Source organism: Geotrypetes seraphini, chromosome 1 (assembly GCF_902459505.1).
Source record: "Geotrypetes seraphini chromosome 1, aGeoSer1.1, whole genome shotgun sequence".
NCBI lineage: Eukaryota > Metazoa > Chordata > Amphibia > Gymnophiona > Dermophiidae > Geotrypetes > Geotrypetes seraphini.
In genome coordinates, this window is record NC_047084.1 from 258,321,199 (window position 1) to 258,343,886 (window position 22,688).

A 22,688-nucleotide genomic window follows, 5' to 3' on the forward strand; every position below is an offset into this window, starting at 1 on the left:
AACACGCTACAGGCAGAGGCTGAGGGGCAAGAGATTAGAAGGGGCATGGGATAGAATTCCCAAGCTACATGCAGGGCACAATTAACTACTTCCTTTGCTCCCTGGCACTAAAATTACACTGTACTGTTACCGAAGCAATAAATCATGATATAAAAAGGTCATAACTGGAATGTTTTTTTCCAGGGCAAACACAGCAAACTGGGCTCTTTCTGGTGCGTTCACACAGAAAATAACTTTTAATAAAAGCTCTGCTACAAAATCATCTTCTAAACCAGTGTTTTTCAACCTTTTTACACCTATGGACCGGCAGAAATAAAAGAATTATTCTGTGGACCGGCATCGGTCCGTGGACTGGTGGTTGAAGAACACTGGCCTAAGTCGGCCAGACCCCCGTCCATCTCTACCCAATCTCCACCCCAGACCCCACCCCCATAATAGTACTAATTGCACCTTGCACGTCCCGTGTCTCATCTGGAAGCCTTCCCTCTGACGTTGCAACGTCAGAGAGAAGGCTTCCGGTTCAGGCACAGGATGCCTGTAGGAGCCACTGCCCGTGGCTTTGTGCACTAAATCAGTTAGGAAGAGGGAGCTGGCTCGAAGATAATGCCGCATCAATTGCACTGTGGACCGTCAGTTGAAGAACACTGTTTTGGGCCTGATGCACGTGCTGGCCCTGTGGACCGACAGGAAATTTCTGTGGATCGCCACTGGTCCATGGACCGGTGGTTGAAGAACACTGTTCTAAACCAAAGTCCAGGGGCCAAAGGTGGCCCCTCTCCAACCTTGTGTAGTCCTCTGACTTTTTCCCCCCGGTACACAATCTCCCCCCACCTTTTCTTTAGGCTTGTTGCTGTTTGAATACCTGTACCACACAACTCTTGTTGAGTTTGAGCTGCCCAAAATCCCATTCTATCTACATTTTACAGATATGCCAATAGAAATTATTTCTTTCCACATAAAGCTTTGAATTTGATTCAGCATAAAGCCACCACATTAAGGGACCCTTTTACGGTTCATAGTCTTAAGCGCGAGAGACATACGCGCGCCGACAAACGAGCGCCAACAATTCAGCGTGAGACTTCAGCGTGCCAGAGAAAAGCCTTCTTTTAAAAGGCTCCGACGGGGGGTGTTGGTGGGGAACCCCCCACACACTTTACTTAATAGTGATCGCGCTGGCGTTGGGGAGGGTTTTGGGGGGTTGAAACCCCACATTATACTGGAAACTTAACTTTTTCTCTATTTTTTAGGGAAAAAGTTGTTTTCAGTATAATGGGGGGGTTACACCCCCCACACCTTCCAACACGGCAGCGCGATCCCTATTAAGTAGAGTGGGGGTTCCCCCCCACACCCCCCGTCAGAACCCTTTAAAAGAAGGTTTTTCTCCAGCGCGCTGAAGTCTTGCGATAAATTGTCAGCGCTCGTTTGTCGCCACGCATCTGTCTCGCGCGCTTAAGACCCGTCACCCCCTTTTTACTACAATTCAGCATGTGCTAATGGACATTATTATGCTTTAAATGGCACATGGGCCGAAAACAGGGCATGTAACATTTAGCGCACCTTGTAGGTTGGCACATGCTAAGCTTTAGTAAAAGGTTAATGCTGTTTGTGGTCTGATTTCCATATGGAATATGTTTTGTTATGCATGTTATTTTGAATTCTGCTTTGAATAAAAGCACATTATTGAAACAACATGAAAATGAAATTAACAACTTAAGGGCCTTATTGAAGCTTTCCCTCCATTCTACTACTACTACTACCATTTATCGTTTATATAGCACTGAAAGGCGTACGCAGTGCTGTACATATCGACATTTAATAGATGATCCCTGCTCAGAAGAGCTTAAAATCTAACTCGGACAGACAGACATGACATATAGGGCTCCTTTTACTAAGCTGCGCTAGCATTACCTTGCGTGCTAAACGCTAACGCCACCACTGAGCTGGCGTTAGTTTTTACGCATAGCTTGGGGGGCAGCGCGCGCTAATCTGCAGCGTGCACTAAAAACGCTAGCGCACCTTAGTAAAAAGAGCCCATAGGGTTGGGGATGCAGATCCCAAGGTGAGAACAGTTAGGAGTTGAAAGCAGTCTCAAAGAGGTGAGTTTTTAACTGGGCCTTGAACACTGCCAGAGATGGAGCCCGCCATAGGGATTCGGGCAGCTTGTTCCGAGCATACGGTGAAGCAAGGTAGAAAGGACAGAGTCTGGAGTTGGCAGAGGAAGAGAAGGGCACAGACAGGAAGGACTTACCGGCTGAGCGGAGCTTGGTGGGGGGAAGGGACATAAGGGGAGATAAGTGAAGAGAGATAGTGAGGGGCAGCCGAGCGAGTGCATTTTTAGGTCAGTAAGAGGAGTTTGAATTGTATTTGGAAGCGGATGGGGAGTCAATGAAGTGACTTTAAGAGAGGGGTAATGCGAGTATAGTGGCTCTCATGAAATATGAGTCGTGCAGCCAAATTCTGGATGAATTGGAGGGAAGTAAGATGTTTAAGCGGAAGGCCTGAGAGTAGCAAGTTGCAGTAGTCTAAGTGTCAGGTGATGAGAAAATGGATAAGGGTTTTGGTAGTATGCTCAGAAAGGAAGGGTCGGAAATTGGTGATATTATAGAAGAAGCGGCAGGTTTTATCAATTTGTTGTAACTGGGTGGCGAAGGAGAAAGAGGAGTCAAAGACGACCCCGAGATTGTGAGCAGACAAGACAGGGAGGATGAGAGTGTTGTCCACAAAGACAGAGAACGAGGGAAGCGAGGAGGTGGGTTTAGGCGAGAAGATGAGCAGCTCCGTTTTAGCCATATTCAGTTTTAGATGGTGGTGAGACATCCAGGCAGCTATGTCAAATAGGCAGGTTGAGACTCTGGTCTGGGATTCAGTAGAGAAATCTGGTGCTGAGAGGTAGATCTGGGAGTCATCAGCATAGAGGTGATACTGGAAGCCATGGGAGGAGATCAGTGCTCCTTAATACATACTTTTTAAATTGATAAACATTTTCTCATTTTTAAAGACCTAATTAGTCCATATCTGAAGCTAAAATTTTTGCAAGATTATGGAGTTGGTGTACCTCTATCTTGTCATATAACCCACTTTTGGTACCTTTTTGCTCAGCAGGTCACAATTAAGGAAAATAAAACTACAGAAAAAAAAATAATAAAAGTAATGATAAACTGATGGTGGATGAGTCCTCATTTGATAATTATAGACCAATTGGTAATTTACTAGTTTTAGTCAAATTGTTGGTAGTAGAGGTTGTTAGCGGTACAGTTACAAATCCTTGTGTTTAGTCAGGATGTTCTACATGACTACCAATCCAGATTCAGAAAATCATATAGCACAGAAATTGTGTTGATAGCACTATTAGAGCAGCTCCAACTATGGTTTATAAAGGACTAGAAAGGCCGGTGCTGCAATGAACTCAAACAGCACCTTCTGACCTATCAGCATATTTCTTCGGTCATCATGTAATTAAACTCTGGAAATCATTGCTGGAGAATATGTAGTTAGCTTAGCAGGGTTTTAGAAAGGTTTGGATAATTTCCTAAAACAAAATCCATAAGCCAGCCTGTTTACTGATCAATTCTGCAATTATTGCAAAAGTAACTTTTTACAGATCAGGTTGGAAATATATATTTTACATGCATTCATAGGTTATTTCAAAAGACACAAGCTTGGAAATATGGCTTACATGTGCACCACTGTTAAGGACAGATTTTCCATAAGGTCTGGCTGGGTCAACAGTGGCCAGCTTATCTTGAACTAGTGCCCGAAAACTGGATATCCTATGTGTAGTCTATCTTTCCAGGCACAGGTTTCCATGAGTTCAATGCAAATATTTAGAAAGCTTCAGTTAGATTCAATAGAAATAGATCTTACATAATTTATTGCACAGTTTCCATTCTCAGAAACATATCTAAATAGATGCCAACTTTAAAAAGAAACATTTTAAAGCTGCTGATGTATTCCTTCCAGTTGTATGGTAAGAAGGTGCCCCTGGTAACTTATATTACCATTTGGGATACAGATGGTGGTAAGACTAAAATCATTAAATGAAATGGCACGGAAAAACGGAGGCAGTGCATTCCAAAACCTGTTAAGCACAAAAAGCTGCTTTCTGCATAAATGCAAGTTTTATTTTCAAGAATTCTAGCCAACAGAAGAAAAGTGTGTGTGTGGGGGGGAGGGGTGAACCCTATCAAATGCCTTACCAATAATTTCCCATCTCCTATGGTTATCTATAAAGGCAGTCTGCTGAACGCATTTCTGGGAAAAAAAAAACCCTACAGGTTTTTAAACTCACATCTTCGAGTGCGATATTTGCTAATTTATAACGGGGGTGGGTGGGGGGGAAATGGCACGCACAAAACAGATATTTTTCTTTTGTCTTCTGACAGTAGACAGATGAGGTAACAGACATAGCAGAGCCAACATCCATCACTTTACAGACCACCGGTCCTGAGGCCAAAGTAATAAGCTATGCATTAGAACCACGCACTGGAGCTTAGTGCATGGTTTCCCGAGGCACATGAGAAAATCATTTTTGTACCTAACACTGTAATCAACAGACATGGAAATAAATGTGTGTGCAAAAAATGAGTGCTAACACAAGAAAACACATTATTGCTATGGACATATGCACACATAGGCATGCATTACCAGCAGAAATCAATATTTTGTACACAATTATATTGACACTTGGGGGCTCATTTTCAAAAAATGTCTCATAAGCGGAACAAAATGACAGATGGACCTTGTTTTTCACAGGAAAATATGCAAGTCGCCATGTTCAAAACTCAGATTTCAGACAGTTTCTCCATAGTTCACCTTACATAGTAACATAGTAAATGACGGCAGATAAAGACCTGAATGGTCCATCCAATCTGCCCTGTAATCATATATATTATAATTTCATGATTAAATTAAAATATCTTTTTTTCTTTGTTATTTTTGGGCCACAAACCTTAGAAGTCTATTTGATACTGTTCTTAGATTCTAACTGCTGGAGTTGCCGTTAAAGCTATACAAACCCTCTCCTTTGCTGAATTCAAATCGTCTTAATCACAGTTGGGGGCTTAATTTGGGCAAGACAATGAGCACTCCACTGAAGAACACTGATGTAAAACCAACTTGTTTATTTCATAAAAGGACACAAGCAGAAGCTGTGGACCCAACAAAGCACTGTGTTTCGGCGTCTGAGGAACGCCTGCATCAGGGGTTACTCGGTCCAACTAACATGCAAGAGTAACCAAAAACACTGAAAAGGTATGGAGTCCCCACAGGTTCCACCAGGTCCTTGGCACACTACTATTGAAAAGCCTACCAGGCATGGCATAAGACGCCATAGAGAGGTTTTCTTGGACTCTAAAGTGTCAAGATAACTAGCTCCAAAAAAATCTTGCTTCATTAAGGCTGAGCACTCAAGAGTCAAGCCGGAAGACCAAAGTGCTGTGGGATCTCCATGGGAATTGGATTCTGACCAAGAAGGGCGTGATGAAGAGGGAGCTGGAGCTTCCTGTCCTTTTGAAGGCATACGAGATCCGCATACCAGGTTCTCCTGGCGCGTTTTTTTGCGTTTATCAGTTTGTGAGATAGTTTCAGATAAGTATTGCGTTCATTTGATTTTTGCATGGTGATTTTTGATTTTGTTGTGTGAGTCGGGGGGTCTGGCTGGCAGGGTTTGTTTGGGGGTCGCTCAGGTTGTTTGTGTTGAGTTTAATTTACTCACTTTGATTGTTTGATTTGTTTGATTTAGTGGACTCATGTCCCTTTAATTTCAGCACACTCAGGGTGCTCAATGATGGTGTGTGGGTGGAGGCTTACCGCCTTGACCCAGAAGTGAAGTGTCGGAGCTGTGCTCCTATCACTGAGGGTTCACACTGAGAGCACCCTAAATTATATTCACCCCATTTTGGTTTGTTAGTTGCGAGCCAATTTTGGTCCCCCACATAGGAATATAATGGCATTTAGGAATATATAGCATTTAGTACACGTTAAATTGGTTAGCACCCCTTGATGAATCCTCCAACTTAATATTCAACCCCTGATCGCATAAGCCAAACCGCTGAAAGATAGGACTGCTATTTATGTCTGATTTATGCCTGATTTAAGTGGTTTATTTATGTGGTGAGGGGCTAAATATCAGCACTTAACCCAACTCCACCCCTAGAATGTCCACAAATTAACTGTTTGTTTGTTTTTTAATTTGGCACCAACCAGTCATTTTCAGCAAAGATAACCAGTTAAATGCTGCTGAAGATGACTGGTTAGTCACAAACAAGTGATTTAACCAGTCAGCAGCCATATCTGGACATTTAAACCATTCTGAACCAACTACAGAGCCAAGTTAGAAAATTCTTATTTTTGAGATATGTTTAAACATCAGCAAATTAAGTACTGTTGCCGCTTCAATCACTCCTGCAAGCCTTGAGTCCAAATGTGCAGTTGACCGACACGCCTGCTTAAGGTGCAGGTGTAAATGCAGACCGCTAGATTTTATAAAGTAAGTAGGTACTGTATATACTCGAATATAAACTGAGATTTTTAGGCCAAAAAAATGGCCCAAAAATATGGGTCTCGGTATATATTCAGGTCCACCTTAAGTCCTGGTGGTCCAGTGGTGTGGTGAGCCAAGCCATGATGGGAACAATCCCTCCCTCTCCCGAGGTGAGGCGTCAGGTGCTGTCCTGGCTATCAGCCAGCTGTAGAATCACCACACGCCCCTTTCTTCCCTCCCTCCCTCCTTGCTACAGAATCAATGTGCGCCCTCTTCCTCCCTCCCTGCTGTATATCACCACGGGTCTTCTCCCTCCCTTGGAGAAACAGCGTAGGACTCCCCCCAGGCCTACCTTAATCACTGATGGTCCAGCGGGGTGAGTTGGGGCAAGAGTGATCCTCTTGTGCTCCTGCCCGTGCAGTCTTGACTGCTTCAAGTAAAATGCATGACCCTTTACCTTTAGACATAGATGCTAATGTTTACACACATGGTATATTTTAGAGAATTGCCCCATTAATACACCTCAGTTAATAGGGCACAAAGTTGGATATGCTCTTCATAATCTATTTTTATGAAGTATAGTGTTGTACTCATGTTAGCCTTTTGAAGTGATAATATTCTTTTTCATGCAGTTTGCTGGAACGACTGCTCTAACTCCTAAGTTAAATTAAAACAAAAAGTACTGGACTGGATTTTAGAGCCTTTTTCAGTTCAGAATTTCAATGACTTTTCAATAGAGTTCAAAATACCCAAATTCCTCCAACCAGCAGACCCAGTTTTAAAGACGACCAAATACTGTCTCATCATGTCAAAATTAACAAAAATGCTTATTTTCCCTTCAGAATGGTATAGCATCTCCTTTAGGGAATAACCATCAATAAGAGCCATGCATACATTACACCAAATCCACTAAATCAATTCTAGATGACCACACATTATCCTAGGCAAAAACTCTTAGTAAGAATATCATATATACTCGAATATAAAACAAGATTTTTGGGCCCAAAAATGGCAGTTTCAGTTTATATTCGTGCCAGCGTCCCCTCCCGGACTTGTTGCAGGCCTCCGCTGGGCTGCCAGGCTTTGTACCCTGTTCCCCCTCCCTGCCCTATCCATTGTATCTCGTCTCTGCTGATATCCTGCATGTCGCCACACCTTCCTGTATGACCCGCGTACCTGGCATCCCTGGTGGTCCAGAGGTGTAGCGGGCAAGAACGAGCTTGCTGCGCTCCTGCCCTACTGCTGAGCCTGGTCACTGCTGCAAGTTCTGGTGGTTCAGCTGTACTGAGAAAGAGCATGCTTCCCGCACTGCTGCTCGGCACCGAGTGGCTTCCTGAATTGCTGTGGTGAGTCTCGCTACACCAGGGATTCCAGGTACGCAGGTCACACGGAAGCCGTGGCGGCATGCAGGATATCGACAGAGAAAAGGTACAATGGACTGGGCAGGGAGTGGGGACAGGATAGAGGGCAAGGAGGGAAGGAGGCTGGGTGCAGAGCCTGACAGGGGAGGGAGGCGGCATTGAATGCAGATCCTGGCAGGGCAGAACAGTTGAATATTAAGCCGCCCATCTTATATTCGAATCAACCAGTTTTCCTCCTTTTGGGAGGAAAAAATAGGGTACTCTACTTATATGCAGATCGACTTATATTTGAGTATATACGGTATATATTTTAAGGCCCCTATTTAAAAACTTATGCTAAAGTTTGCAGTTCATGAATATTAACTGTAAAAGTTCACTTGTGGTACCTGCACAAACTACAGAAACTTTCAATATTTTTGGAACATTTTAGCTACAGAGTAAATAATGCAGAATTTAGGGCTCCTTTTACAAAGCCATGGTAGCGATTCCCCCATGGCAAAGGCATCAAAGCCCGTGGGACTCAGTGCATTTACCACACAACATCACTACCGTGGCTTTGTAAAAGGAGCCCTTAGTGCTACACCTCCATGCTCCAAAACGGAAACGGCTGCATTAGCACCCATTAACTCTTGCATTAAACAGCTAATGCAGCTTTAATAAACAGAGGTCTAAGTACTGCAAAGCCTTACTAGAAAATGTTGGACCAGCTCCCTGAGAGGACAAACTCTGAGCAGACCTGTTAAACAATGCATGGCAAAACAGGAAGAAATGAAGAAACACATCTTATTTAAGGAACAACTTTGCATAAAAGTGAAAACAAATTGTACATCAAGAGCGGTTTTTTTGTAGCTGATAGTCATTGAGCAGCTTAAGTTTGCCAACATTCAAACTAAATCCAATTTTCAATTCCCACTTACTAGAAACTTTATGTTCATTCTAGCAACCCTTGTAAAATCAAAAGCACATAGACCAAGCTTTCAGATTTTACCAGAGATGCATCTATTCATGTAACGATTGAATATAAAGCCTATTATTCAAATCTGGCAATTTCACTTTCTAGCATCTATTTTGGCACCAACAGTTTCCTCCTGGGAGCAACAGTGACATGAGCTGTCATGTCAAATTGCCCAGGGGGATTCCTATTGTTGTACTTTCTACTAATAATTATTTCTATAACTCTACTAGACATATGCAGTGCTGTACACATGATATGCTGAAGTATGGCCAATGGGAAAAGGGAGGTGTTGATGCTCCTGTATAAGATTCTGGTGAGAGCTCATTTAGAATATTGTATGCAATTCTGGAGACCGCACCTTCAAAAAGATATATAGAATAGAGTTGGTCCAGAGGAAAGCTACTAAAATGGTCAGTGGTCTTCATCATAATGTGAATGGGGACAGACTTAAAGATCTCAATATGTATACTTTAGAGGAAAGGCAGGAGAGGGGAAATACGATAGAGACATTTAAATACCTACGTGGCATAAATGCACATGAGGCGAGTCTCTTTCATTTCAAAAGAACTCCATAATGAGAGGGCATAGGATGAAGTTATGAGGTGATAGGCTCAGGAGTAATCTAAGGAAATACTTTTATTTTACAGAAAGGGTAGTAGATGTGTGTACCAGGCTCCCGGTAGAGGTGGTGGATACAAAGACTGTGTCTGAATTCAAGAAAGCGTGGGACAGGCATGTGGGATCTCTTAGGGAGAGGAAGAGATGGTGGATGCTGCGAATGGGCAGACTGTATGGGCCATTTAGCCTTTATTTTACAAATATTTGTATTTTTTACTGTATTATTGTATTTCGCTGATTGACCAGCTCTTTTTAGTGTAAACCGCCTAGAACTTTTGGTTATGGCGGTATAAAAGAATAAAGTTATTATTTATCTGCTGTCAAGTTTCTATGTTTCTAGGTACTTTCTCTTTACTTGGTGGGCTCACAATAAGTTTTTGTACCTGGTTCAATGGAGGATTAAGTAACTTGCCCTGGTTCACAAGGAGCTGCAGTGGGAACTAACCTAGTTCCCCAAGATCTGAGTTCACTGCGCTAACCATTAGGAAATTAGCACCTCATAATTGACTTAAATAAAAATTAATCGGATAGTAGACACCTACTAGAAAGAATTGGTTAGGGGCGGATCCATGTAGGCTCCTGTTTTGGACTTAGGCATTTAGACCAAGAAAACCCTGGCGTAAATAGAATGTGCCTAAGATTTGGATGTCTACCAGTGCCACCAGGGGGCGATTCTGTAAATGGCAACTAACTTAAGAATCATATGCGCTGCATTCCTCAGCGCATATGTTTTAGACACCATTTATAGACTCAGGGCCCTAGTGCGTACATGCTAGTATTCTATAACCAGCACGTGGAAACGGCTGACTTATCCCCAACCCACCCATGCCCTTCCCAGGTCCACGACACCCTTGAACATGTATGCAATGGATTTTGGACACACAACTTACATAATAGCGACTATGGGCAGTTATGCACGCAACCACAAGTTAGTGCTAATTAGTGCCAATTAAGCACTGAATGGACTCAATTCTATAACTGTATATCCAATTGTGTACCTAACTTCAGACACTATTTATATAATTTGGGAGTAGGAGTCAAAGGCCTAGATTCACTAACCCTCTGATCCGTATCCGATCCGTGTGCGATTGGAGGCAGGCCGACCGATTCGCCAACCATCTGCATACAAATGGGGGCGATTGGAGGCACGCCTCCAACTGACTGCATGGATCAGATTGAGCCCTGACAGTAGTAACAGGAGAAGCAGCCTCCTGTCACTGCTGTCAGGGCTCTGCCGGCTTTTTAAATTTTTTTTTTTAATTGGGCTGATATTTTGCATGTTTTACACATGCAAAATATCAGCCCGATTTTAAAAAAAATTAAACTCCCCTCCCTCTCCCGACAAGTGCCCCTTCCCCTCTACCTCACCGAACCAAAAAATACCCGGTGCAAGTGTCTCACTCCCACCACCCCCCAACTGGCCTACCGCATCCCTGACCGGCCCACCCCTGGTCGGGCCAGGCCAGCCTGCCTGCACCGACCCCCGTACCTTTAAAATAGTTGGGAGCAGGAGGGGTGCCCGGTCCCTCCTGCTCCTTAGGCCTCCCTCCGTGATTCTTCAGGAGTAGGAGGAAGTGCAAAGTCCTCCTGCTCCTGCTGCTCTCCGGGGCCGCTACGCAGTACGGGCCTTAGGCCATGCCCCGGTGCATCATGTGATGCATGGTGAGGGGCTAAGGCCCTGATTGGCTGAGGCACCTCAGGCTCCTCCCTTGGGAGGGGCCTAGGGCACCTCAGCCATTCAGGGACTTCCTTAGGGAGGAGTCTAAGTAAGTCCCTGGTTGGCCATAAACAATGGCATAATAACATAACATAACTTTATTCTTCTATACCGCCACAATCTAACGATTTCTAGGCAGTTTACACAGAAGAGAACTGGACAATCAGAAAAATACAAAATATCAGTAATAAAAGTACATTGTACCTAGAATATAAACAATGTATAATTTTTGCTATGAGAAAATTTTCAGTTAAGAAATGAATTTATCAAATAGACAGCATGGCTCCGCTAATATAGTTACCCAACCAGGACTGTTGTTTACTTGCTTGAAATGCAAGCATCCTATCCAAAAAAGACCCGTATCTACAGCCTGTGATCTTTGGATAGACGACTAAATTGTAATTCCTGGTTGTCCTCGTAGGGCTATATAGCATGAAATAAGATAGCAGTTAGATAGGGGCCAATCCCCAAACCAGCTTAAAGCAAATACAGGAGAACTTAATATGATTGTGCTTGAGGAATCAAAATACTTAACCAAGAATTAATTTTTCCTGACTGAAAGGCAAATGTCTTTTCCAAAAACCTCTTATAACAACAAGCTGTTACAGAAGGATATATGAACATACAATTTGGGGGGGTATTTTTGTTAGATTTATAGTTAAATTGGTAGGACAGGTATCCTGGAGCTAGACCAAACAGTGCCTTAAAACAAATGCAACCAAATTTGAACAGAATGCTTGCCTCAAATGGCAGCCAATGAAGCCATTGATAAAATGGACTCACATGATTATATTTTTTCAACCTAAAAATCAAAAGAAACCGCAGTATTTTGTATTACTCATATTTTATTTTAAAAAATTTATGAGATGCCAAGTAAATAATACTACAATATTATCATCTCAGTCACTCCTTCTTTACTCACATTCTTGGTTAAGGTGAGTATATTTAGGTCTAGCCTTAGGACTACAGGGCAGAAATTTAAACACATCACTTATTCAAGCAATTGTACAAGCAAGAATCCCAACTGAGCAAGAGACAAGGCAGGAGTCGAGATAAAACATGGACAGGAATCTGGCACAGGAACAGGAATGAGATGAAGCCAGAATAAGACACATGGCAGAACCTAAGACAGGAAACAGCAGCACAGATTATGAAGTGAGAATCAATGACCCAGTGATAAGCCAATCCAGAAAACCCTCCAACAGTAGCAATCAAGACAAGAAACAGAGAACCCGATATTCAGCCCAAATAACTCCTGCAATTGGCGCTGACCATGGATATTCAATGCTAGGCTAATTCGGTGACCAGCACTTAATATCCAGGGGTGTTTTGACCACTAAAAAGTTGATTGGCTAAGTTTATAGTAACCAAAAATAGGACTGCTATTTACACGGTCCAATTTAGCCACTAAACTTAGCTGCTCAGCCCTAAAAATTGCCGGTTATCACGTGATATAGCCGGTTAACTGTATGGCACTGTGAATATTCAGTGGAGATAATCAGTTATCTTGCACTGAATATTTGCATTTAACCGGTTAAGCGCTAACCAGTCAGTGCCGTTTCTAGCCAGTTAAATAGCACTGAATATCAGCCGGAGAAAGCCCACACCTGAAAAAGAAAAGACAAAAAACACCCCCGTTCCATGAAGGCACACAAACGAAAGGAACAGCGCCTCCTAAAGGAATGGAGGCTCATAGCCAGGTCTGTCCCTGTGCTATGCCTCTCCTCCACTCTCGCTTAGACCATTCTCTTAAGATCAACCAATCTTAGAGCCCATTTTCAGCATGGATGTCTTTAAAAAAAAGCTCCACAAATCCTGACAGGTCCTGGCATCATGTTCAAGACATGTGTTTCCTCTGAGAGGCCTCACTGTTGAGTTCACCGATATGAGTCATATGAGAAATTCCTATAACCTAAACCAGCACTGCCGTTATAACTCAAACTTATTAAATCAGCACTAGATCACCATCTACTTCCTGCATTGAAAAAAATTCCAAAACAGCAATGCTTTACTGTACTTCATTTCTAGAGACCATGGCATGTGCTGATTTTACACTGTGATAAAATGTATACTGATGACATCTGTGAGAAGGGCAGTTCTTAATTCCAGATATACTGTACAGCTGATTTTGATATGGTCCAGGCAAACAAATAAATGTAGACCCTCAGCTCAACAAGCAAAAAACCCAAAAACAAATTAAACTGGCATATTTTTAATGGATAGAAGCTGGGAATTGTATTCCCCAATTAGAGGGTAATTCTATAATGTGAAGATGCTGAAGAGAAAGCCCAGAAAGGCCTCGACGACGAGGGAAGCACAGCACAACGGAGAAGTCGTGAGGATGAGATGTCAATAATTTAGCCACGGCTGTAAAGTTCACTTTATTAATGGTAGCACTGTGAAGACTTGAACACTCGACACTGACAGTGTTTCAGCAAATATGCCTTTGTCAAGAGTCTCAAAGGCTGATTTCTCTATCACATGAATAGAGCATTAAGCCCAGGTCAATGGTTGGCGCGAGCAGAGAAAAAACTTGACAAAGGCATAATGGCAGAAAAACTGTCAGTGTCGAGTCTTCACTGCTAATAAATTGAACTTTGAACTTTACACCCGTGGCTGAATTATTGACATCTAATCCTCATGACTTCTCCATTGTGTTAATTCTATAATGTGGCAGAGAATGCACTTATGTCGAGACACAACCATTACCAACAGCCCTGTATAATTTATGTGCATATATATGTACTCTACCTTTTCACATGTCTACTGGCAAAGTACATACGACAAGAGCATGCTAGTATTCCGACATAGGTCATTACACGCTTAAGTGCTCACATGCCTTCCTGCTGCCTAAAGCTACGTACCTCTTTACAGAATCCCCCCATGGAGGGCAACTGTATAGAATGGTGCCTAAATTTAGGCCCTCTTTTACAAAGGCGCGCTATGCATTTTCCCGCAGATTTAGCGCGTGCTAAATCAATGCATTTGCTAACCGCTAATGCGTCCACAGGATAACATGCACGCTTTAGCGTTTAATGTGTATTTAGAGCACACTAAAAAGCTTAGCGCACCTTTGTAAAAGAGGGGGTTAGGCTCCAAGGGGACAATTCTATATGTGGGTACTTCCTTTTAGGTGCCACGATGCTCCATTGTGAGAGATTATTCTATAACACCTGGGTGTCCTAATTGCATTACAATAGTGCTTCCCAATCTTTTTGGTGCCTGGGACCCCATGACTGTAGCCAAATAAAAACTAACTCCCAAAAAGTACCGAATAATGATCCAACTATGAAGAGCCCGCCCAAGTCATGACTCCCAAAGACAACTTTTGTAACCCTGGTATGCCACAAGCCTGGTGTAACTGCTGGTGTCTAAATGCAACATGGGCTATGTGTAACTTGCCATATTCTGTAAGTTGCATGCATAAGTGGCAGCGCCACCCACGGCCTGCCCATGTGAATGCCTCTTGGTATTTATGTGTGATGCCACGTACAAACAAAATTTTATCATGAACCACAGCCAGAAACACATAAGGCACAGCTATAATACACGTGCTCAAGAATCATGTAGTTTTTTCATGAGCCACAGTCAAAACACATGCCAGAGATGCACTTTTCACAGTACTGGCACCCCAGGACCAGTCACTGATTTTTGTTTGCCGAAAGCCGACGCTGCGCTTGGAGAATCACACAGCGATGTTGAAGAATCCACCGGAGTGCTCGTTTAAATATTGAGAAGCCCATTTGCATGGCAGAATCGGAGACTGCTAGGAAGCTCGGAAAAGACCTTGGTAAGCCGTTTGTATAATCCACCGCTAAAATACATGCATGTTAAACCGGCTGGAACCGGTTTAGCGACCACGTTAAAGGCAACCCTAAGTTTTAAGATCTGGCCCTTAGTGATTTTGGCGCAAATTCTACTCTATTCTTGCACAAAATAGTGCCAAGCACTTACGCACGTAAATGTCAATTATTGGTGCCTAAAGTACGCATATATGTGGCTGGCCATCAGGCACCAGTTTACAGAATGCTCCTAACGCCCCTGAGCCCGTTGAGAAGGGGATAGAAAACAAATTAAATAAATAAATAAATAAATAATAATAATAATAACAACTTTATTTTGTATACCGCCATACCCAGAGAGTTCTAGGCGGTTCACATTAGTTAATAAGATTACACATGAAAATAACGTTGGAATTTACAATTTTTTGGAATGTACATGTCGTTGAAATTAACAGGAATTTAACGAGATGAAGTCGATATAAAATACCATCAGTAGGGATATACAAGTAATATACAAGGAGAATACAAGGAGTATGGTACAAGGAGAATACAAGGAATATGCAAGGAATATACTGGGAATATAGTACATGGAATATACATGAGTGACCGGGAAGTTAATAGGTTTGGAGGGGACCTAGGGGGGGGGAAGGTGGGGGTTCAAGTGTATTGAAGGGAGTAGAAGTCGCGAGAGGGAGTGTTAGGGATTCTGTCTGTGGAATAAATGAGTTTTGAGTTTTTTTCTGAAGTCCAGGTAAGTGGGGGCGTCAAGTATAATTTGGGCAAGCCATGAGTTTATTTTGGCCGCCTGGAAGGAGAAGGTTTTGTTAACGAATCGTTTGAGAGGGCATAGTTTTAGGGAGGGGAAGGCGAATAGATGAATTCTGCGAGAGTTCTTATTGTTGTGATTTAATTTAAAGTGGGGGATGAGGTAGCTTGGGGATAGACCAAACACCGTTTTGAAGCTGAGGCATGCGAACTTGAACAGTACTCTGGATTCAAATGGCAGCCAGTGCAGTTTATAGTAGAAAAGGGTGATATGTTCCCATTTGTTTAGGCCAAATATAAGGCGGACAGCAGTGTTCTGAATCAGTTTTAGTCTCCTGATGGTTTTCTTCATGGCGCCTAGGTAAATGATATTGCAATAATCGAGGATGCTGAGAATGGAAGATTGTACTAACAGTCGGAATGAGTTGTCATCAAAGTATTTTTTTATGGTGCGGAGTTTCCAGAGCACCGAGAAGCATTTCCTGACGGTAAGATCAGTGTGTTTCTCAAGGGAAAGGTGTTTGTCTAGGGTGACTCCTAGTATTTTTAGGGTTTGTTCTAGGGGAAAGTCCGATCCATTCACTTGGATTGAGGTAGTTTTGAGTTTGTCGTTGGGGGAGGCCAGGAAGAATTTAGTTTTGTCAGCATTTAATTTTAGTCTATGGGATAGCATCCAGAGTTCTATCTGCCTGAGTAAGTGTGATATAGAATCAAGCAGCTCTAGGGTGAAACTGGTTAGAGGGATGATTATTGTGATGTCGTCTACGTAAATGAAGAATTTGAGCTTGAAGTTGTGCAGGAGGTTTCCCAGGGAGACGAGGTAGATATTGAATAGGGTGGGGTACAGTGGCGAGCCCTGGGGGACACCACAAGAGTTGTCCCAGCTATGGGAGTAGGAGTCGTTCTTGATGACTATGTAAGATCTATTTTTTAGAAACCCGTTGAACCAGCTGAGAACCTGTCCGGAGATGCCGATGTGTGCAAGGCAGTTTAGGAGAATGGTGTGGTCAACTAGATCGAAAGCACTGCTTAGGTCAAGTTGCAAGATTAGGGCGCTGGAGCTCTGGCTGAAGAGCGAGTGCAGGTAGTCGAGAAGAGAGGCAATGATGGTTTCGGTGCTGTGGCCAGAGCGAAAGCCTGATTGGTTGTCGTGTAAGATGTCGAATTTGTCCAGGTATGTGGTGAGTTCAGCATTTACTGCCCCCTCAGTTATTTTGGTGACTAGTGGGATGCTGGCGATGAGTCTGTAATTAGATGGGATGTTGGGAGGTTCTTTTGAGTTTTTTGTAATTGGGGTTATCAAGATGTGGCCTTGTTCTGCTGGGAAGTTTCCGGCGGATAGTAGAGCGTTGACCCATGACAGCATGTTGGCTTTGAAGTGGGCTGGAGCAGTTTTCATGACATTAGGAGGGCAAGTATCTAGTCTGCAGTAGGAGTTATTGTATTTGTTGTAGTATTTGTGTAGTATAAAGTTGTAGTATTTGTGTAGTATAAAGTGGACTTCTAGAGGAATATGATGCCCTGATGGCCAAGACAAATTAATCATAACATAACAATCAGCTTATATACCGCAGGACCGTAACGGTCTATGCGGTTAACAAAAGATTACAAAATAAGATATATAATTGAATAGAATGAAAATTAAATGACCAGCTGATTAAAAAGAAACTTGATATACTGATATTTTATTTTGCGGGGATGTTTATGATGTTGTCCAGCCATGTCTACGTTAATATGTGGAAATCGTAGGGAAACAAGATTTTATATATGTGATGTGGAAACCGCATAGTTGTATGCGGTATATAAATTTTTTAATAAATAAATAAATAGTAAACAAAACAAATTGCTGAAATTATGATATCTGTGTGTATGCAAACTACCGTAATTACCCAAATATTTAGAGAACAAATATGTTTTTAGATGTCTCCGAAATTCCACATAGGAATTGGGAGGACATAATCAAATGTTCCAAATCCTCGCCCCATAATGCCGCCCAATATGACAAAAGGCGTTGATGGTATTTTTTAAGTTTACAGCCTCTAACAGGCAGAAAAACGAAATTCAAGTGCGATCTTCTCCTGTATTCATTAGTCGCAAAGAAAAAAAAAAGGTCAACTAGATATTTGGGAGTAAGACCAAGCAGAAAGAGAGACAGTTTTCAAAGAATTTTACCCGAGTAAAATCGGCAACCGATAACTGTCCTTTCCTCCTGTGGTAAGAGTGCCATGCTTAGCCTCTAAGCCCATTTGGGCAGGGAAATAATAACTCATGTACAATGCAACCTGCCCTGAGCTCTGATGTGAAAAAACACAAGCAATAAACGAAATGCAAATCTAAATGCTGTTGCATTTTGAAATGCCCCCTGCTATACACCTACTACAATGACTCTGCAGAACATTCCCCTTTGAACACTCTGAACCCTTTTGCCTTCCCTCCACTCAAGGGCACTCAGCACAAAAAGATGTTTGATAACCTTCTGGCGACGCAAGCAGCAAAACTTAACCACTCCATCTCCAACCTGTTGACGGCAACGGGCGACTTCAAAACCCTACTTTTCAAAAAATTTATCCAGATATCTTAACCCAACCCTTCCCCCTCCTCCTAGATAAATTCTCCCCCAAAGCCTCCACTTAAATAATCTCCTCCTCCCCAAAACACCAACCAAGTATTCAGATCCCTGAAATGTAACGTAATCTTATTTGTACTCTAACTGTAATCTATTTGTTATATCACACAGTAACGTACAGTCAATTTAATATCCAATCTACAAGTTCTTCCGGAATTAATCCAGCTACCTCTCCTCCCTTGTAACCAAAAAAAAACAAAAACAAAACTGTTGTAACTTCACTGGAAATGTCCAGTTAGCTCTTTTGTAATCCGCCTTGAACTGCAAGGTATAGGCGGAATAGAAGTCCCTAATGTAATGTAATGTAATGTAATGTAACACTCCTTGGTCTGTGAGCCTGGGTAATACTTGAACTTTAAATTCTTTTCCAATGCTAATCAATATTTCAGTCTGCAAACTCTCCTGATTGCTGAGGATTTTTCTGCTGTTTTATCACTTCACTCGCCTTGGAACAAGTTTCAAGTCTAATAAATTATTTGATTTGATCGCAAAATCATATTTCGATGCGATTTACAGCAAATAGCAAATCAAATAAAAATAATAAAATCCACATACATCACATAAAATACTACTAGACATTAATACATTAGGGAAGAGGACAGTATAAAATACAATATTAAAAAATAAAACAGTAAATAAAATCAGGTATAGGTTTAATACACACAGGATGGGAAACAAGTACCCACATATTTCAAAGAACAGTGCTGCTAATTCTAACCTGAAGAGAGCAATACAGTTTGACCTGGTATGGGAACAACTGCAGTAGAAGTGGAATCGTAGATGCATCCATTCAATGTCATTTCTAGCATCCATTTTCAACTCAAACTTCTCTCATCCCCAGCACAACCCACACAAATAGTTTCATCATATGAGTGCCGAGCCTGCTCACCCCACAATCTGCTTTTTAACGTTATTATGTCAGCCATCTGAGTTGACTAATCTCATGCCCACAAACATAGAACAGATCTGTTATCTGACTTATCCTAACTTTGCAGATTAGAGGGAGGCAGGAGAAAGGGCAGAGACTGCCCCCCCCCTCCCCTCAGCTGTTCCAGACACCCACTGCTCTGGCAGGTGGACAGAGAAGATGTAGACACACCCGCTTGCCCACAGCCTCTCTCTCCTTCATTGTGAGTAGACACGGTGGACAATGCCTGAAATAGCTCCGAGAATCATCAAAATGGGTTACAACTGTAGTAAAGAGGGAAGAGCAAAACAGCTTTTGAAAAGCTAAGTTCTTTCCTACTGACATAAGGCCCCAGTTGTCTCTTGTAAAGGAAGCAGAACGGGGCTTTTCTATAAAATTATAGACTCAGCTAGTGGTTACTGTATATGGTTTCTTTGTCTAGAGAAGATAACATGTCTGCCAATGAAAACAAACAAAAAAAGAAAAAAGATTATACTGCTTAAAAAGGGCATGTGCAGGTTACTAGAAGAGATGGAGGGATGAACAGCAAGCCACAGACCAGAGATAGAGAATTTCACTTCTGGACTTGTTATCCAAAACAAACACTTCTGAGGTGCAAATGCATTTAGTTTACAGTCTGCAGACATTTTGGTTACCCCCAAAGCCAAACCCCTTTAAAGCACTTGAGTCTGCTATCTGTGGAATGTATTCTTTAAGTAACCAGTGGAGTATTCACAGGTCAGGAAGACTGGTTTGTCATCTGCCTATTAAGACTTTGCTGACAGGAAGGGAATGTCACTTGAGATGATACAGATTGCGTTTCATTTAAAACACCCTCGCACAGGGGGGAACCCCCCCCCCCCTAGAAAGGCAATTTTGTATTTTAGTTTCATGGCATGAGATTCTTTGCAAGACACACATTAAAATGTATAGGAAAGTTTACAAACCGCCAAATTAAACTGTTTGGAATAATGTGGTTGACCATGCTGGATTCAGCTTACCATGTTGGACTTCCTAGGGGTATCTAAAAAGCACAAATGTTAAACAAATCTCTGCCAACAAGCCAGTGTGGTGGATCAGCACACCAGTGCCTATCACCAGGCACGCCAGCAGCACACAGAGCCACATTCTCAGTCAACCAAGAGCAGACCACAACTGACAAGGTGGACGTAAAGCAACTCAAGTCTCTTTACCCTTCCACACCGCCCTGGCTCAGTACGTCATGTCGGCGGTAGACTACAACAAATTGAAATATAACAACTGAAAAGTAGTGCCCGGTCAGTGTGGCAGCACCTCCTGGTTGCCCACCCAGTACGATCAGCTCAAGGCTCTCTGCCTCCCATGCATTTTTCCATTGAGTAGAATTCTTAAATGGGCTAGCTAGGGTTCATCTGATACCTTTTAATTAAGGATCCAAACTACAAGCAGCTTGTTCTGGTGGGCTTTCTGTAAAACCGCAAAACCAAACCCATTATCATCGGCAGATGCACAGCAGGACAATGTGTAAATGGTGTTTATTAAACAGCAGTCAGATTTCAAACATATTCGTAGTATGCTCAATTTCATTTGGCTTACCTAGCTTTGGCCTTTCTTTTTTGCAAATATGCATTTGGGAAAAAGAAATGGATTTTTTTTTATTTTTTTGCCGGGGGAAAAATTCCCTTTTTTGGGGGGGGGGGGGATGAGAGAGAGAGAGAGAGAGAGAGAGAGAGAGAGAGAGAGAGAGAGAGAGAAGCTGACTGCGCCTGCGCAGCAGTGAAAGCACGCACTGCGTGGTGGGGAGTAAGACAGCAGCGCCCCGCTCCTCCCCCAGACTCAGCAGCTGGCCTTTTCCCGGCCCCAGGACTATCTCTAGCCCCCAACCCCCTGTCTTCAAGGAACCAGCCAGATCTGTGGCTCACTCCCTCACCACCATCTCAGAGAAGAGTGGATGGATCATCAGGGCGAGAGCTGCAACTTTTTTTTTTTTTTTTTTCTCCACTCATTCCTGGCGCTTTCTCTGCTTTCCACAAGGCAAAACGTCCAGACCCTTTTTTGTTGGTAGTGCTAGTGATGTGGTGGAACATACTGACTGTAACCTAAGATGGGGATGCCATAAAAATAAACAGGGCAAAGCCCAAGAAAAAAAAAAGAACCAGAATCAGCTCTCCCTCCCCCCTTATATTAAAGACAGAAATGGGGGTGGGGGTTGTCGCCTGTGGGAGCCCACTGCCAGGATCATTTCTACTTTGATTCCCCTGCAAACTCAACCATGGGACGATGACCAAAGCTGCCCTTCATCCATTTGCATCAAACCAACTAACTGATATTATCCCACCTCAAAAAAAAAAAATAATCCAACTTTTTTTTTTTTTTCCTCCTTCCCTCTTGCAATGGCTGGATGCTCTCCAGCAGGGAAGTGATGCATCACCCTAACGGTACCCCTTCCTTGCCTTTAGAAATCAGAGCTCCCCTAACGGGCGAGACGGCGATCGCTCTCCCCACCCCCTCCACTACTCTCTGGCTGCGTCTTACCTTTGGCTGCCCCTAGCCGGACAGTCTCTCAGTGCAGAGGCGCGAGGAGCCCGGGGAAGAAGCGCGCGCGCGCGCACACACACTTTCTCACAACCGCCAGCGACCGGCCCGAGCTTGACTGCTGCAGCCGCTGCAGCCCCGGCCGGGGACTACCCCAGGACCGGAGAGCGACAGGCAGACCCGCCAATGGGAAGCGGCGCTCGGGGCCGGGGGTGGGTCCGCTGCCAGGAACAAAGGAGAGATGCAGGCGGGCAAGCTAGGAGACGGGCTGGGAGGCAGCAGAGCGCCTTCCCTCTCCCCTTTTCCTCTGTGTGTTGTGATCCGCCTGCTGCTGCCCATTTATCTTCTGTCCGTCTCTGGCTCTCGCTTGTTTATGCATGCCTGTCTGTTTCTCTGCTTTCAAAGATGTGGCGGCTGTCTCTCTCTTTATGGGTTGCAGTTTATACCTATTGTTTCCAGTTATTCCCCACCCCTTGTCATATTATGTTGCACTTGCCGCCATCCTTGACATATTGTGACGGCTTTATTAAGATGTTTAGTTAATAATATCTACATAAATTATTTAATAAATAATGCATTGCCCAGATTATATTTTCTCCGTCCTTCCCCTAGAGCAATCTGGCAACAGACATTTCGATCACTTTGCAGCGGCCGGTGAGGAGAAAGAATTGTTATACTTTTTGGACCTGGCAGGCTTCGAAGGGTAAGTGTCTGCAATAGGGGCTCTGCTTGAAATTCCTCAACAACCAACATTAAAATAATTCACATTTTGCACGGCCAAATCACACCTTACCACTTCAGCATCCTTCTTCATGTTTCCTGCATTAAATACATATACAAAAAAACCATTAAAAGAATCAAAAAAAGACTGAAGACTCCATTAAAAGAATCAAAAAAGATAACCATTCAAATTTTTGATTTTTTTTGTTGTTGTTGTGGTGCATTAAATACTACATTAAAAG

General features: G+C 42.9%; 1 protein-coding gene across 8 annotated transcripts in view; it reads right to left on the minus strand.

Annotated features, from left to right (window-relative positions):
• AFAP1 (actin filament associated protein 1) overlaps positions 1-21,947 on the minus strand; it is a 281,865-nt gene extending 259,918 nt beyond the window's left edge. For 4 of the 8 annotated variants that reach the window (XM_033950011.1, XM_033950004.1, XM_033949992.1 and 1 more), the window contains exon 1: positions 21,727-21,947. The gene's annotated coding sequence lies outside the window, so the exon portion shown is untranslated. The remainder of the gene's footprint in view (positions 1-21,726) is intronic. The other 4 variants (XM_033949990.1, XM_033950016.1, XM_033950019.1 and 1 more) reach the window with 4 other exon arrangements.
• Between the last annotated feature and the right edge of the window lie 741 nt (positions 21,948-22,688).